The sequence below is a fragment of the Rattus norvegicus genome, chromosome 10, assembly GCF_036323735.1.
Source record: "Rattus norvegicus strain BN/NHsdMcwi chromosome 10, GRCr8, whole genome shotgun sequence".
NCBI classification, from domain to species: domain Eukaryota; kingdom Metazoa; phylum Chordata; class Mammalia; order Rodentia; family Muridae; genus Rattus; species Rattus norvegicus.
The window spans coordinates 70,006,409-70,023,621 of NC_086028.1; the positions used below are offsets into that span (position 1 = coordinate 70,006,409).

General features: G+C 48.7%; 1 long non-coding RNA gene across 1 annotated transcript; it reads left to right on the top strand.

Moving 5' to 3' along the window:
* Window positions 1–830: 830 nt before the first annotated feature.
* LOC134480634 (uncharacterized) lies at window positions 831–8,685 on the top strand. Its single transcript, XR_010055276.1, has 3 exons — window positions 831–1,129; window positions 6,608–6,763; window positions 7,399–8,685. It is a non-coding gene; the product is annotated as an uncharacterized LOC134480634 (long non-coding RNA).
* Window positions 8,686–17,213: the final 8,528 nt, after the last annotated feature.

Here is a 17,213-nt window from a genome sequence, read left to right on the forward strand (position 1 = left end):
AGCTCCCCATTGATCCTGGGGGGAGCCTATGTACAGGATACCAAGCTGGTTTTTCTTCTCCAAACTGAAGAAATTCTGACTGCTCTTAGCAGGGGATATGGAGGGAATGTCTGTGACAGTGGTATCTTGACTCCAGGCAGGGAGACTTCTAGAATATATGTGAAGTTTTCTGGCTGCTGAAGGAGCAGGCATGACCTCATAACCAGGACTGGATTCACAGACTGGTGAACTGTGCACAGAGCCCTGAGCTTAAAAGGTCTAATGCGTTAATGCTCTCTTCTTAATACTTTCTGAACAAAGGACCCTACACTTCTGTTTTGCACTGGGAATTGCAAATTATGTAGCTGGTTTCATTCTTGTGCTTCACACCCAGTCAGTGAAATGTACATATGAAATGTTAGTTTGGGGTTCAGGGATCAGTGAGTCCTTGAACTGAGTTCTAGCCATGGTGGGGGAGGGGGAGGTTTCACACGTGGAAAGACAGGGGAGCAGACCTGGAGCTCTGCTAAGCTGGTCTTACCACCTGAGAAACTCACCTTATTTCTCCAGTCCCAGGCTCAGCTCCCTGCTAGCTCAGCCATAGCCTATCCTCAAGGTAGTGCTGATATTCTCTCTCTCTCTCTCTCTCTCTCTCTCTCTCTCTCTCTCTCTCTCACACACACACACACACACACACACACACACACACACACACACACACAGTCTAATGTGTCATGGCAAAGCTGCAACACTGCCTCCAGGAGACAGAGGGGGGATGGGCACACCACCTCATGGACAAGCCTGGACACCTCCCTCTAAACTCCAGAGCTCTGCCAACACCTCTCTGGCCTGTTTACTTCCCTGCCAGGAGGTGGGAGCTCCCGCTGTGGGGAGTGGAGAGGGTTGGCTTGGTAGGGGCAGACAAAGTAATTGGCATCCATGGTTTGATGTCACCCCACCTTCTGCCCTGCTGATCCAGGCTGGGAAGGGTGACAATTATTTACTTCTCCTGGGTTTCCCTGCTGGGAGACCTGTAGGGAGCAAGGCAATGATCTGCAGGTCTTGGAGACAAAGGAAACCGATCCTATGACCGTGGAATGAGTGGTGGCAGACAAAGCCAGGGACTCAGAAGCCAGCCAAGGAACTAGAGGTGGGTATATTCAGGGTCCTCCAACCCTACTCCACTAGGCCTAGGTAAGCGAAGTCACCCCAACCCAGACTCTAGGGATCTGGGAGAGGGCCTTGGAATTTCACCCTGCCTCCCATCCTGCCTCCTCTGTTGCCTCAGAGGGTCCAGCAGGAGGCTTTGGAGAAGAAAAGGGCTTCAAGCTCCAGAGCAGACTGGGGGACTCTAGAGGGTCTGTAAGGTCAGTCTAGATCCAACCAGTGGGTCTTTCACAAAGGTACTCCACAGTCCTGACTAAAGTAACATGGACATAGCGATTTTGCTGACCACAGGTAGACTGTGGAGATCAAATTTCTGCTGCCTTGACACTACTCTTATCCCTGCCCACATCCAGTCTGCATCACACGCCCCTCCCAAGGCAGACCACAACTCCATGTCCCTGTCAGACCTGAGAGAGGAGAGATCCAGGAGACTCCAGTGCTCTGACAGGAAGCCCTGTCACACCCTTCTAGTAGGCCTTTGGGGCCTCAGAGCCCTACAGATCTTCATGCTGCCCCCTTCCCGCAAAGGAAGATAGGAGCTGCAGGGGAAGAGGGGATGGGGACTCAGTTCTCAAAGATGAAGCTAGAGAAAAGCCTGTAGGGGGCTTACCCAGTGGCTCATCGGGAAATCTACTCCACCTTGAGTCTTAGTCCAGAGCACTTCCCCTACACACACACACACACACACACACACACACACACACACACACACACACACACACTTGAGTTATCCCAAAGATCCCTCTTCCTGGAAGTCCTGCTCCCAGAGCCTGGGGCTAGGGCTGGGCAGACAGGGGGAGCTGTTTGTGTTGATTGGGGGAAAATATGTCCAAGCTCTTCCACACTTCCCTTTGACAGACAGACCCAGTGTTCGAGGTGGGGATACCTTAGAGAAGGAGTCTCTAAGACATTCTCAGACACTAAGAACTCCGTAGTCAGCAAAGGAAGGCGTCCTAGGGAGACCATATTGAGGGAGCCTTTGTGCAGAGTAAAGATGAGTCTGAGCAGAGATGGAAGCTATGGAAAGGACCAGTCCCTCACTCCCTGGGCTCAGCAGGCATAGAGCAGTCAGCTCAGCCTTGAAGTAAATTGAGGACCAGCCATCCTGTCAGGTCGCTGACACCAGCCTGCAGATAGTAAAACAGGTGTAAGAGGAGGCTCTCCTAGCAACGTCCCCACACTTGCTCAGAGGCAGCAATCAGGACACCTCAGAGGGATACAGTCCTGGGCACCCAGACATTGGTGGACCCTGTTCTACTTGACCTGGAAGAAAAGAGACAGATATCACCTTTGCCTCAACTATTCCCATTCTTCACAGAATCTCACTTGGGGTGCACCTTGACCCAGTGTGGTCCAAGTGACCCACACTGCACATCTCCCCTAGGACATGTAGACTATCCCCTGTATTTGGCACACTGCATGTTCTCTGTGCATCATGGGAAAGGGAAGGAAGACTGTTGTCACTCCTGGGATATTGTGATCACTGTCAACACCACTCTCCAATGGGTTTGAACAGAGCAGGAAAAGCAAGGCTTTGGGGTTCCAGCTTAGCCACCATGACCTTGGGAAAGCACCCTGAACTGTGTCCTTTATTCTGCTTCTTGTGCCGAGCTCCCTCGACAGGTGCATTGGGGGACACCAAGGTAATCTAGGTGGCCATCATGGCCCTGGACCCTGGGCTACTGTTAGTTATAATTATGTATGTCCACTGTCTACAGTGAGGGGAGGCCCTCCTGCAGCCCATGCTTAGATCCATACTCCAGTTTCTGTCCCCACATGCCAGAAATGACCACTCTCCACCCAACCAGGCCTAGCCAGCCCACACTGGGGAATGCACCTTTGGAAACAGGCAAGGAAAGCCAGGGAAAGGTTGACTGCTTTTCCGCCCCCTCCTTCCCTGCAGTGTGGGTGACACCAGCAAGAAGCGAGCAGCTGACCCGGGTTTGAATTTAGAGTGTTCATTAATACGATATTATGCCATATGCTCCCGCACACTGTCTCCCTCTAATGCAGCCGCCAATTTGCTGAGCAGCCCTAATTAGTAATGGTATAATGAGAGTATTCAGAGGGTAATGTGGTGGGTGGAGACAAGAGGGGATTGCTCCTGACCAGTGGGGGAAGGGCAGGATCTGGCTGCAGAGGGCCAGTCCCACAATGAAGGGGACACACAAGGGCCATTTGTTTTCCTCAGGCTGAGATCCAGGAGGAACCTCCTTTCCACCCCATTCATCAGGGAGCTGCAAGGTGTAAGGTGTAAGATAGGTGTAGGTGGAGGCAAGAGCATGAGAATGGAGAGAGGCCCTGGGGGAGAAGGTGACTGTAGACCTCTGTTCTCTAGCCAGAGGTGGATGAAATGTGACAGTGGTGGTGATGATGGTGATGATGGTGATGGTGGTGATGATGATGATGATGGTGGTGTGGTGTGGTGTTGGTGTTGGTGTTGGTGTGATGGTGATGGTGGTAATTGCGATGGTTATGGTGAAAATAGAGTCTGTATGTGTGTGGTGGTCACACTCAAACCTGTGAGTCCTGGCCCCCTGACCTGTCAGGCACCATGCTGTCCCGTCAGAATGACCTCAACAGGTAATATGACCCATGCGTTTCCGGGCAGGAAAGCTGGGGCTTAAGGAGGGTTAACTGCTTCTTAACCAGGGAAGGAGCTTTGGCCAATGCTAAGCCAGGTCCTGGAGAGAGATGGAGGGATTAAGGGTGAGCATAAAGAATTGGTTCACCCCTCCCCACCCCTCCTTCTGAAGGCCCTAGCTGTTCTTCCTTCTTTACCCAGATGGTGGCTCCCCAGCAGAGTCCCTGGGTGCACAGTTCACAGCATTCCTAGTTTGAAGCCACTACAGATGAAGATCAGGGCATGCTTATGTCTATGCGAGCATCTTTGGTGTTCACAGCCAGAACCCCGGATCCCGAGCCAGAGTCCTCCCCTGGATACTGATGGAAGGCAGAGAAAACTAAAAGTTCCTAAGCTGGAGGAAGTGTGGGTGCCCAACCAGACCCTCCCCGAGTCTCCCATACCAAGGTCAGCAGGAGGGTGAGTTCAGGAACCTTCTCTGAGATCCAATTGCTAGCCTTGTCCTTCTCAGCCCCTTCTTCCCAGGCATGGCTGGGCAGCGCTCCCTCCCCGGGTGATCACAGCTCTCCCGCCAACCCACATACAGGAGATGAAATATTCATCACGTACATATTGGCTCCTCCAGCGGCTTTTAGGGAAAGTAAATGAGACTGGCTGGGGGAAGGAAATGAGTGTGAGGCTGCGGAGGGGTGGGTGTGGGGGGGAGCGAGGGCAGAAGATGGGCAGTGACTTCCAGCTTGGCCTCTCTTGGATTTAGCTCCCGGAAGTCCATGCCCCCTTCAATTCTTGGTGCCCCATCCCCGACCACTCTTGCCTCCTCACCAATGCCAGCCAGGACAGCCAGGGCCTCTGGGGAGTGGGGAGTTGGTCCTTCTGCTTTCCGATGTCTAAGCAGAACTGTAGGGTCCAGATCCATCTGACCAACAGCCACTCTGCTGTTCCAGAGGCCTGACACAGGCAATCAGGGTAGAGATATCGATTTCCACCCTCATGATGTAGGGCATAGGCAAGAAACAGGCCAATGCTGTACAAAACCACAAGAGGTGACTGACGTCACAAAATGCCTCTATTAAGCTTTGGTGGACAAGAAGAGTCTGAGAAGGAGGAACCCTGAGGCTACGTACAGGGAACAAGTTGAAGGGTCAAGAAGTCGGAATGGAGATGGTACAGGCCTGTAATTCCAGCTACCCAGGAGGCTTAGGCAGGAGGCTGGCAGGTTCCAGGCTAACTAGGACCATATAGTGAGTTCGAGGCTAACCTGGGCAACCTAATGTAACCCCATCTCAAATTTTAAAAAAAAAATTAAAAAGGGTTGTGGATGTATCAGTGTGGCACATGCTTAGCTCGTGGGAAGGGCTTAGGCTCAACTTCTAGTACATAGGGAGAATAAAGAAGTGGCAGGGAGTGCAGAGTGTTGAAGGGACAGTCAGAAGACATGTGGCTTTGCTTCAGGAACACTGAATTTGGTAGGGACTGAAGATCTTAATCCTACATGTCCTTGCAGGCTACTGGTTTGGGGTTTATGTTAACAGTGAGGCAAAAGAAAGCTTTGGGTCACAGCGGGAGAGCCCTGATTTAGAGAGGAGGACCTCAGTACAAACTTAAAGTCCTCCAACATCTTAGCCTCACCTTCCTCAGGTATGAACCACGGATAGGGGAGTCCAACCCATGGGTCACTTCTCCATGTAGGTGGCAAAGCAGCTCCCCAAACCCCAACCAAGACTCTCTATAAACAACACCAAACTATGGAACATCAGAACCTTGGCATGAAGCAGACGGTTAGAGCTCTGTCATTCGCTATTTATTGAGACGCTGCTGTACAGCAGGTGCTGTCATCCAAATGTGCACGGGACAGACTTGGACAGAGCTGCACCAGGCCATTTCATAGATAGGGATGTTCAAGGCCACATGTAGTCCTGAGGGTGAAGCCATTGGGCACCCCTGCCTTCCTCGTCTTGTCAGGCTCTCTTACCAAGCACTGGATGGAAGAACAGGTGACTCCCAGACAAATGGTGCTGCCAAGAAAAAGGGTGGAAGGGCGAGATAGGCTGGAAGGGCAGAGGGGATTTCACTGTGTATCATGGAAGGTGGGGGAACACCAGGTGGATGGGAGAGCAGAGGCTTGGAGATGGTGTGTGTGTGTGTGTGTGTGTGTGTGTGTGTGTGGTGTGTGTGGTGTGTATGTGTGTGTGTGGTGTGTATGTGTGTGTGTGGTGTGTGAGTGTGTGTGTGGTGTGTGTGTGTGTGGTGTGTGGTGTGTGTGTGTGGTGTGTGTGTGTGGTGTGTGTGTGGTGTGTGTGTGTGTGGTGTGTGTGGTGTGTGTGTGTGGTGTGTGGTGTGTGTGTGGTGTGTGTGTGTGGTGTGTGTGTGGTGTGTGTGTGTGGTGTGTGTGTGGTGTGTGTGTGTGGTGTGTGGTGTGTGTGTGTGGTGTGTGTGTGTGTGGTGTGTGTGGTGTGTGTGTGTGGTGTGTGGTGTGTGTGTGTGGTGTGTGTGTGTGGTGTGTGTGTGGTGTGTGTGTGTGGTGTGTGTGTGGTGTGTGTGTGTGTGTGTGTGGTGTGTGTGGTGTGTGTGTGTGGTGTGTGGTGTGTGTGTGTGGTGTGTGTGTGTGGTGTGTGTGTGTGGTGTGTGTGTGGTGTGTGTGTGTGTGTGTGTGTGTGTGTGTGTGTGTGTGTGTGTGAAATGGTGAGAGTTTGTGAGAGACAAGGGTAAGGCTGGCTGATGGCCTCAAAGGGTCTCTGGAGGTTTCTGAGCCAGGGAGTGAGTTCCTGGAGACAGGACAGCTTGGTTGTGTTAGAGGAGAGAAACTGAAGCAGAAGGACTAGTTTTTGTTTTTGGTTATTGTTACTGTTGTTTTTGAGACATGGTTTCTCTGTGTAGCCCTGGCTATCACGGGACTCATTGTGTAGACCAGGCTGTCCTTGAACTCAGAGATCTGCCTGCCTTTGCCTCCCAAGTGTTGGAGTTAAAGGAATGAGTCATCAATGCCCTGGCGAGAAAGACTGTGAGTAGGAGCGTGCTACTGCAGTAGTCCAGGTAAGCATTCTGGAGAATCTCCTCGGAGTGGGTGGAAGAGAAAAAAAGCCACAGGAGAGGCATCAGGAGAATGACAGGAGGCCACTGAGGCAGCTCCCATGGAGTGTGGGGAGGCAGGAAGGGCACACACAGAACTTTCAGAAGATGGGAGATTTAGCATCCTTTATTGATTCCAAGAGCATTTCCTGAGCACCTGCAGAGGGTCAGACCCGTGCCATTCAGGCAGGAAATTGAGCAAAATTGTACAAAACTCCGGATTTGTCCTTTGTTGAGCTGGGGGATGGGGAAGAGCCAGCGAGGGCTCAGTGTGCAGCTGGCACCCATCTGAGATCCTTGACTTTGCCTTCTGTAAAGTGGCAGCATTTCAACGAACAGTCATCCCCCACTCGCACCCCTAGCTACTGCTAGGACTAGAGAGTCACCAGGAAGTGTGGCTTGTGACAAGCTCAAGTAGCATCAACCGATGATGCTCTGCCCTTGGCATTCCTCTCTGCTGGTCCTCCCTGGGGCGCTTTGCAGGCTCTGCTCAACCACTTGGGCAAGGACTGGGAGTGTCCTGTGATCCAGATGGGGACATTGAGACCCTTCTCAGAGCCACAAGAGTCACTCAGGTGCCTGACTCCATCTCTTCCCAGATCTCCTTTGGACCCCTGGGACCTGCTCTCCACTTTCCTGATGATGGTGTGGGGGACGTAGAACTCAGGACTCCTCCTGAGGGTGGGAGCCTTTGTGGCGACTGGAGGGATTCCATTGTGCCACTAGAGCTGAAGAGGAAGGGGTGTCCCTCCTGTGTGCACTGGGGTCCAAGCCTGGGACCCTCTCTCTCTATGCATTCCCTGTCATCAGTTTTCCAGGAATCCTGGAGGCTCCCCCTGTCTTCCCCCACCCACCAGGATCAAGGTTTGTGGGGAATGTTCTCCCGCAGAACTCGGCATGAAATAAATTCCATTCTTACTCTGCCAATGACACTGCACATAAATATTCAGTAAATTAGCAGCACACTTTTATAGATTTATCAGTCATTGCAGGCACAAAATGACAGGCAATGTTGTAGCTGAAATATTAATGCTGACAAATTAATGATTTCTGAGTAAATGATGTCATTTTTGCACCGTTTCATTAAAATTTACTCACTTCTGCTTCATTTCTGGACCTAAAAAAAATTAAAATCATTTCTTTTTCTCTTTCTTCTTTCTTTTTAGTGTGGGATTGGTTCCCAAACCTGAGAGGGACATAAATTTCCCCCAGCAGCACCCCGGAAATAGAGGTAGGGAGCCAGGCAAGCTACTATATTCCCACTGCGGGCACTGGAATGGACTTCGGACACCTCCTCGCCCCATCCCCAGCATCACAGTCAGGAATCCTGGTCCTCCACCATCAGTCTAGCTAGTCTAGCAGGGACAGATAAAGGGCCCTTGCTTTGGCTCAAACCTAGAGAGAGGGTGTGGATACAGGGGCAAGTGGTGTTTTGGTGGGAGGCAAACAGGAGGGAAAGGAGTTGATTCCCTCAGTTTTTGAGGCCCTAGAGCCTCCATTACCTTCACTACACACGACTCGGCTGCTGCAACAAACTTAAGGAAGTTCAGCTCCTGTAGTAGGTAGAAGAGTGACATACCAATTGCATAAATACCATCTCCACCAAGGTTCTGGGAGTGAAGAGAGTTCAACCCCCGGATCCTGACTGATCACCTAGGCTCAGGCGCCCTGCGACCTTGTCTTGGAACCTCCACAGTTCCCTTCTCTAACTATCTGGTTTCCCAAGGTTCTTGCGAGGATTAAGAAGGATGGCCTGTAAAAGCCCAGACAGACTTCTCCTGGGATACTCTTCCCAGTTGGTAGCAGCCTGTCCTTGGGCAGCCAGAAGCGCTGCGGGGAAAGAGCAGTGAGCCACCCCCTCCCGGCCGCGCGCGCACACAAATACACGGATGCCAGGTGACCTGCCGGTCCCCCTCGCCCGCCCTTGCTGGGGTGCCAGCCGGGGAAGCACGCCCGGTCTCGGTTTGATGGAGACGCCAAAAGCAAAATATCTCGCCTGCGGGGCGAGCGCCGCGGGAAGCCAAGGCTGCGAGGCCAGGCGAACACAAAGGAGAGGCTAGGGCGGCGCGCGCAGGAGACCGGCCCGGCCGTATCGGGCAATCAGCGGGCTAATTCGTGTCAGGGCCGGTCTCCTATCTCCAGCCTGGCTCCCCAGCCGCTGATAAAATTGAAGTGGAAATGAAGTTGGATGGTCCGGAGAGTCCGCGCCGGGCTGGGGTGGGGGCGGCGCTGCGCCCGCCTTGGGCAGCTGCGCCCTCCGCGGTCGCCCTTGGCGCTGCCCTTGGCCGGGCCAGAGCGATGAAGCGCGAGGCGGGGAGGGCGGATCGGGCGGATCGGCCCGCTCCAGCCCTTAGCCAGCGGCCATCTCCTATGCTGTCCCGGTCCTGACGACCATTTAGCCAGCATCCGTAGTGGGACGGAGATGGAGGTGGGGGGCTGGATCCCGGCACCGTATAACACTCACGCTTACCGAGCGCTCGCTCGTGTGCCAGGCTCCGGGCCAGGTGCTTAAAGTGAATTATTGTCTCATCCAACCCTTCCTCTAACAGGCGGTGGGTCGAGTTATTGTGTCCATTTTTACTGGTGCAGAAACGGAGCCGTCCAAAGTCTCAGCTGACCCTGGACAAGCACCCTAATCATGGGCCCCCAGAGCACTGTAGCTGGAGCAGTTCAACCTACACCTATGGGGTGGGAGTTGGGGAAGTCGACTAGAGAGGATCCACGCAGGACCTAGATGGGCGCTGGCAAATCTGTGCACCTGTGTGCTGTCTGTCCCCCAAACCCTGCTGAAACTCAGCGTCTCTGTGAGAAGTTGGTATTAACCTCAGGAACTTGGGCCAAGGAAAAACAGAAAGACAAAGGCTTCCCACGGCTGAATCAAAGATTCAGGATGCACTGGCTTCAGGAGTTGACTTTCTGACCCCAAAACTCCCAGCACCAGGTAGTTCTGGATGGACACTAGCAGGCATGGCAGAGTGTGAGAGCGTGTGTGTGCGTGCGTGTCTGTGTGTGTGCGTGCGTGTCTGTGTGTGTGTGTGCGCGCCTGTGCGCGTGTGTGCGTGTGTGTGTGCTGTGATTGGGTCTTGCAAAGCTGTTTGGTTGTTTGTTTATATTACTTTGTATTTCATTTACTTATAATCTGTCTTCCTACCCCGTCCATCACTGCCTGCCTTCTCCTAGCTCTCTCTAGCGATGCCTCCAAACCCACTGCTCCTTTCTGCCCAAGACCTTCATGTATTCCTTCCCTCGGCTTCTGATGCTCTTTCGGGCAACCTTTCCATATATCAAGTCTCATGATCTTTTCCATAATCCTTCTAATGGCATTGACATACCCAAAAATTCGGTGTGTTTTCTTTCAATTAGACAATTAGCGCAACCCAGTGTTAACACTTATTAGGTCACAAGGGAAGTCTTAAAAACATCCCAGGGAATTGCCGTTGCACGGAACATGTGTTCAGCTCACCAAGCAATAAAATTAGGAATCAACCACAGGAAGAGAGCTAACAAAAGCCCCACAGGCTTCGAACTGGAGAACCTCACTCCTGCACTCTCTGTGGGGTAAAAGAAAATCCACAGACATTGTTGATTGTTTAGGACTCAATGACAATGAATGTACTTTGTATTGGAGTTGGTGGGATGTGGATAAAGCAGAGCTTAAAGGGAAAATTTATAGGCTGGACTGGGTGTCAGCACCCTTCGAACTGCTCACCAAATGTTCCTGTCCTGCCTTCTGTGCAGAACTAGAGTAGGCCCTCGGAATTGTGCTCTCTTCTTTTGATGTACTTATCGTGTGTGTGTGTGTGTGTGTGTGTGTGTGTGTGTGTGTGTGTGTGTGTGCAGACACTCATATACTTTTTATAGTTTTAAAATATGGTCCTAGGTATTGAACCCAGGTCCCTGAGTATGCTGGACAAGTGCTTTCCTGTTGCATAGCTTCCCCAGCCCTGAGTATACTTCTTAGTATCTGCCCAACATATACCATAGAAGGACAGGAGCTGCAAGCTGTCTCCATTACCCTTTGTATTTCAAGCTTCTTAAATTTCTTTTTTTTTTTTTTCAGAGCTGGGGACCGAACCCAGGGCCTTGTGCTTGTTAGGCAAGTGCTCTACCACTGAGCTAAATCCCCAATCCCGTATTTCAAGCTTCTTCATGACATTTGGCACACTGTGTTAGGTCACAGTAACTAATTGTTGAGACAGCAGCTATGTCATTGATGAGGTCACACCCGACCCTTTCTTTTTTTTAAAAAAAATTTTATTATTTGTATGAGTGTTTTGTCTGCATGTATGTAAGTATATCAGGTATGTGCCTTGGTGCCCATGGAGGCCAAAAGAGGACATCGGTTCCCCAGAACTGGAGTTACAGATGGTTGTGAGACGCCACGAGCAACAAGTGCCCTGAACTGATGAGCTATCTTTTTCGTGCCTTCCAATCCTCTTTCAAAATAGATTTGAGATGGTCTGTGATACAGACGCCTGCTAGTTAAGAGTGCAGCTTAGCAGAGAGATGAGAAACCCGAGGGAGAGTCAGTATTGACTCGAGGTGGAGTGGGGTGGCAACGCATGGGGTTGGGAGCCCAATGGCCTCAGTTCTTCCCAGAGCCAGGCTCACAGATACCTGAGCAGGAAGAAGGAATGAGAAGTCAGGCTGATGGAGGGGGTATCCTACAGGGGCAGGAGGAGGGATGTCTGGGTTTGGACCTTAGGAATGGAGAACGGGGCTTTTGTGGCAAGAAGCTGTAGGTGAGAGGCAGAAATGCGTTCATAAATTCATTCTGCAAGTCTGACGAACTCTAAAGGAGCTGAATGCCAGCACAGACTGTGACGGCCCTGAACCCCCAGTACTGAGGCCCGCTGCTACCTGGGATAGCGGGATGGGCTCCTTCTGTGGCCAGCGAAGGGCTAGAGATCAGTTCCACGAAAGACCACCCAGGTTTTAGGGTCTTGGCTGTTGCATCTAGCTTAACTTTCTACTTCTGGGTTAGTCCACGCCCCTCAGCTCCTGTGACTTGTGACAAGAACGTCCCTCACTGAGCCATACATACTGCCAGCCCCTCATCCCTCTTTGAAAGGACACTTATAATATCCTTCTTGCTGAATCAGACAACCCCACTGAGCTGCTCCGTGGCTCTTTCTGATTGCATTTAAAAAGAATTATTTTCTGCAAGAATTAAAAAAACCCCAAACTTCCAACTAACCAATGGTCTAAGGAACACAGCAGGCAGCTCTCAGAAGGAACAACACAAATGGCTGATGGAGATATATATATATATATATATATATATATATATATAGAACTCAACATCCTTAGCTATCACAGAAATGCAAATTAGACCTGTTTTGAGAGTCTATTACACCCTAGTCAGAATAGCTATCACAAACAGAAACAACAAAAGACAGCACATGCTGGTGAGGATGTGGGGGTGGGGGGAATACGTAATTGCAACAGGTACAGTGGAAACTGGAGCCAAAAGGGCTCTGCGGCTATTGAAATATGTGCATGTCCATGTTCACGGCTGCTCTATCCATAACAGCAAGGAAGAGGAATTAACCTACCAATCCATGCATGGATAAAGAAAATATGCTATATATACACAATGACATTTTTTAAAAGATTTTATTTATTCATTTTATATATGACGAGTACACTGTCCCTGTCTTCAGACACACCAGAAGAGGGCATCGGATCTCCTTACAGATGGTTGTGAGCCACCATGTGGTTGCTGGAATTTGAACTCATGACCTCTGGAAGAGCAGTCAGTGCTCTTAACCGCCGAGCCATCTCTCCAGCCCCACAATGACATTTTAAAGGATTTATCTTATTTTATGCGTATGAGGTTTTTATCCGTATGTATTTATGCGTGCCACATGTGTGGTCATGATGTGTGTGTTGGGGAGGGTGTGCACACCATAGCACACATACAGAGGTCATAAGATAACTTTGTGAAGTTGGCTTCCTCTGCCTTTACCTGGGTTCTGGGGATTAAACTCAGGTTTCCAGGCTGTGGGGCCAACACCTTTACCTACTGAGCCATCTCACCAGCTCTAATTCCCGCCTCCTAAATGTGGATATGAAAGTAGTAATATCTTCCTCACAGTGTGCATCATCTAGATATGGGTAAGCAGCAATGAGATCGCACGCTTAAGGATCATTAGATTATAAAATCATGAACATCAACTTTTAGAATTACCAGCCTCGTCACTGGCTCTCTTCTTCCCTGAGTCTGTTCCTGGGATCCAAGCCCATCAAGGAACTCACATGCCCCTGATCCCTTGAGAAGTTTAAACTATTTCTCCCACTCAAGTCTACCTTTCCATGCATGGAAATCCATGAGGCCTTCTCAGTCTACTGTGCTGGAAGGTCCCTGTGCTTGCCCTGCCCCTCCTAAGTGAGGAGTCAGTCCCTGGAGAAGGTGACCTTGATTTCTCAACCTCGGATACACAGATCCTTGCACACTCCCAACCACAAAGCTGTTCCAAAGCTGTCTGTTCAGTTAAAGATTTTGATGCATTATTGACTTATCAAACCAATCTTTCCAGGACTTTTTGTTGTTGTCCTATAAATTAAATAAACATTGTTATTTTAAGATTTTTGTCTGGGTGCCTTGTTCCTGTGGAGTCTCTCAGGGGGCCTTGGATTCCCGGGAACTGAAGATGAGTGCAGCTGTGAGCCACCCGATGTGGGTACAGGGAACCGAACCTGCATCCTCTGGAAAAGCAGCAAGTGCTCTAACCAGTAAGACATCTCTCCAGCCCCTACGCACTATTTTGAGAAGAAGAAAAATCACCTACATTCCCACCACTGGTAGTCAATATTTGTTTTCATTTTTGTTTACTCTTTTTCAGTCTTTGGTTTTTTTTTTTTAATGTCTGAGGAGTTTACATTGCAGAAGAACAGCATGAATTTAATATTTTCTTCAGTCTGTGTTGCCCCAAACATTTGAATAGTTTGTACATTTTCAGAGTCATTTTTTAATGGTGAACCTTTGTTGTATCTAAATTTATAATTTCTCCAGTTATGTGCAAGAAATATATCTACATATTAGACATAGAGGAAACCCCAAAGTATCCCAGAGAAAGCACACAGGACACTGGACAGGGCACTGTTTGTTATTATTATTATTATTATTATTATTATATTTATTTTTTTTTCTAATCTTTTTTTCGGAGCTGGGGACCGAACCCAGGGCCTTGTGCTTGCTAGGCAAGTGCTCTACCACTGAGCCAAATCCCCAATCCCTATATTTATATTTATATTTATATTTATATTTATATTTATATTTGTATTTGTATTTGTATTTGTATTTGTATTTGTATTTGTATTTATATTTATATTTATATTTATATGGGGACTGGAGAGATGGCTCAGTTGGTCAGAGTACTGGCTGCTCTTCCAAAGAACCCGGGTTCAATTCCCAGCACCCACATGGCAGCTCGCAACTTCATCTTCAGTTCCAGGGGATCCAATGCCCTCACACAAACACAAATGCAGGCAAAATATCAATGCACATTAAAAATAGCACTTGATGTTAGGGGTGTCTGTCAGCCATATTCATGTAGTGCTGACAGAAGGCCAGAAGAGGGCAGGGAATTTTCTGGAACTAGAGTTACAGAGAGGGTTGTGACCACCGTATGGGCACTGGGAATCAAACCCTGGTTCTCTTCAAGAGCAGCCAGAGTACTTAACAGTTGAACCATCTCTCCAGCTCCTGTTGTTGCTTTTGACAGAGTCTTGCTCTGTACCCTAGAACTGGCTGGTTTAGAACTCAGGATCCCTGGCTTTCCAAGTACCAGGATCACAAGTGTGTACCCGCCCCCACAATCTTAGACAGAACATGTTCTCAAATTACAATGAAAGAGAGAGAGAGAGAGAGAGAGAGAGAGAGAGAGAGAGAGAGAGAGAGAGAAAGCAAACCTCTCCATGGCTTAAAATTAAAAATCAGATTTCTAAATAATTCATGGTTAATGAGTAAATCAGTGATAATTAATTAAATATTTAGAATTGCATGGAAGAGTAAATGCTCCAGCTATAGCACTCTTGGGTATTTACCCAAAGGACTGTAGGTTGACATACGGTGGAGGGACTTACACTTCTGTTTTATTTGCCACTGCTAGGAAATGGAACCAGCCTAGACGGGTAAAAATATGCACAATGTAATTTTATGCAGCTACAAAGGAAAATGAAACTGTGTTTCCACAGAAATGCATACAACGGGAACTCACTATGTTAAGTGAAATAAGCCGGATTCAGGAAGGTTAAAGCTGCCTGGTTCCTCTCCTGTGTGACGCTTAGGTTTAAACTGCTGTGTTTGTGTGTGCACGTCTAAGTGTGTATTACCCTTATAGGCCAAGAAGCTGGAAAGAGGGTGGTGGTGAGGGGGAGGGGAGAGATCTTGAGGGAGGTGGAAAGAGTAGAGAACAAGGGAACACATGGAATAGATAACAAAAGGAGAAGTAACTGGAGGAAGAAAGGGAACCCGTTGGAGTGAGGGACGTGGCGATGGTACAGTCAGTGGGACAAATAAGAGCAAAGTGTGACACATGCATGTGCAGATGTCACATTACCATCCACTATTTTGTATACTGACCTAAATAATAACAACCATGAACTTGTCTACTGTGGTTGAACAGATGCATTCATTATGGAATGGGAGTCAAGGTCTTCACCGTAGCACTAAGCTACACATAGGTAGGGTAATTGAGTATGTGGTGATGACTTAGAATTGGAGAAACGCTTTAATGTGCAGATGCTTGCATATGGAATGTTCTAGGGATGAGAGCATTGGTACTTAAAAGTAGTGAATTCCAGCAGCAACGACTCCAGCTAGCGCTTCTAGCTCTGTTTTTAATACCACTCCTCCCCTAAGAGAACTCTAAAAGGTCTGTGGAGAAATGATGAATTCTAGAACAAAGATGGGAAATACATAGAGTCTGGAGTATCCTGTAGTACCCAAAATTACAAGTGCTCAAATATAAAAGGAATCTGAGAGATTTGAAAGCCAACTGATGGAGCTCCATGTTGCCAAAGTTGGAATCATTTGCATAGCAACTTAGGCTCAAGGATGTCATCTCTGACCTCCACCATCTTTGCTCATTGTTTAAGGCACTAAGTCCTGGGGTGGTTTATAAGTCAGCGACGGATACCTAAAGCCGTGTAAGGCAGGATGCTTGAGCCATTGGAGCCCTTCGCTGATCAGGAGGGAGCTGGCTGGTAAGTGGAAATAATCGTTGAAACAGTGTGACGTTGGCCACGGTGCATCGTGAAGATACCACCTATTCACCTAAATCTAGAGTCTCCTTCTCCGGATAGAGCGATGGCTCAGCGCATGGCAGCTTAGCAGGGCACGGCACTTCTAAGGCTTTTCTGGGTGGGGGGCGGTGAAGCTATGAGAATGTATTCTTGCTAATAGAATCTGAGCAAGCGTGAGAAGTCTCCCTTCCGAGTTACATCCTTAAAGCAGCAGGGTTGCCGTCTTCAGAGTCCGTTCCTCTCTCCCCCGGCAGTCTGAACTCAAATGTGTCGGTGCGTGGGTTTCGAGGGAAGATTGAGCCTGAGGATGGAAGGAACATGGGTCCTTGAGTAGTTCCATGGAGTTGCCTCAGAAAGTATGGGCATAAACGCAAGCTTTCATTTTGAAGTCACAAGAATGTTGAGACTCCTATTGGAAATTTTCAATCCTAATTCATACAGGAGCAGATAAATACACCAGAAGAACCGAGAGCCCAGGAACACGTTTATATTTATATAGGGGATCACAGCATATGTTAGAGATGTCGCCACTAATCACTGGGGGAAAGAAATACTACTTAATAATAGAGCTGTGTGTGACACACCAGTCACAAAAATAAAATACAGATGTTCTAGTGTCTTCAACATGAAAAACAATTAGAAGAGATACTGGAAAAGATTGCTCACAGCCCAAGGTGATTATTTCATATTCAAAAGAAAAGCATAGTAAGACCCTTTAAAATATATTTAACATTACTAAATTATATATAGCCACATATTTTAAAGATTTATTTATTTTATGTATGTATGTGAATACACTGTCACCCTCTTTAGACACACCAGAAGGGGCCATTGGATCCTGTTACAGATGGTTGTGAGCCACCATGTGGTTACTGAGAATTGAACTCACGACCAATGGAAGAGCAGTCACTGCTCTTAACCTCTGAGCCATCTCTCCAGCCCCTAAAATTATATCTTATTGAAGGCAAAATATACCATAAACAAGATTAAAAGGTGGACATGCCACCTTTTAATTCCTCCAGGGGAATTTCTACACCAGGCCCTGCAAAAATACCAACTTTAACAAATTTATCATCTAGGATCCAATCAAGAGACAAAAGCCTGGAAAAAGCCAGGCTGTGGTGGCACACTCCTTTAATCCCAGCTCTCGGGAGGCAGAGACAGG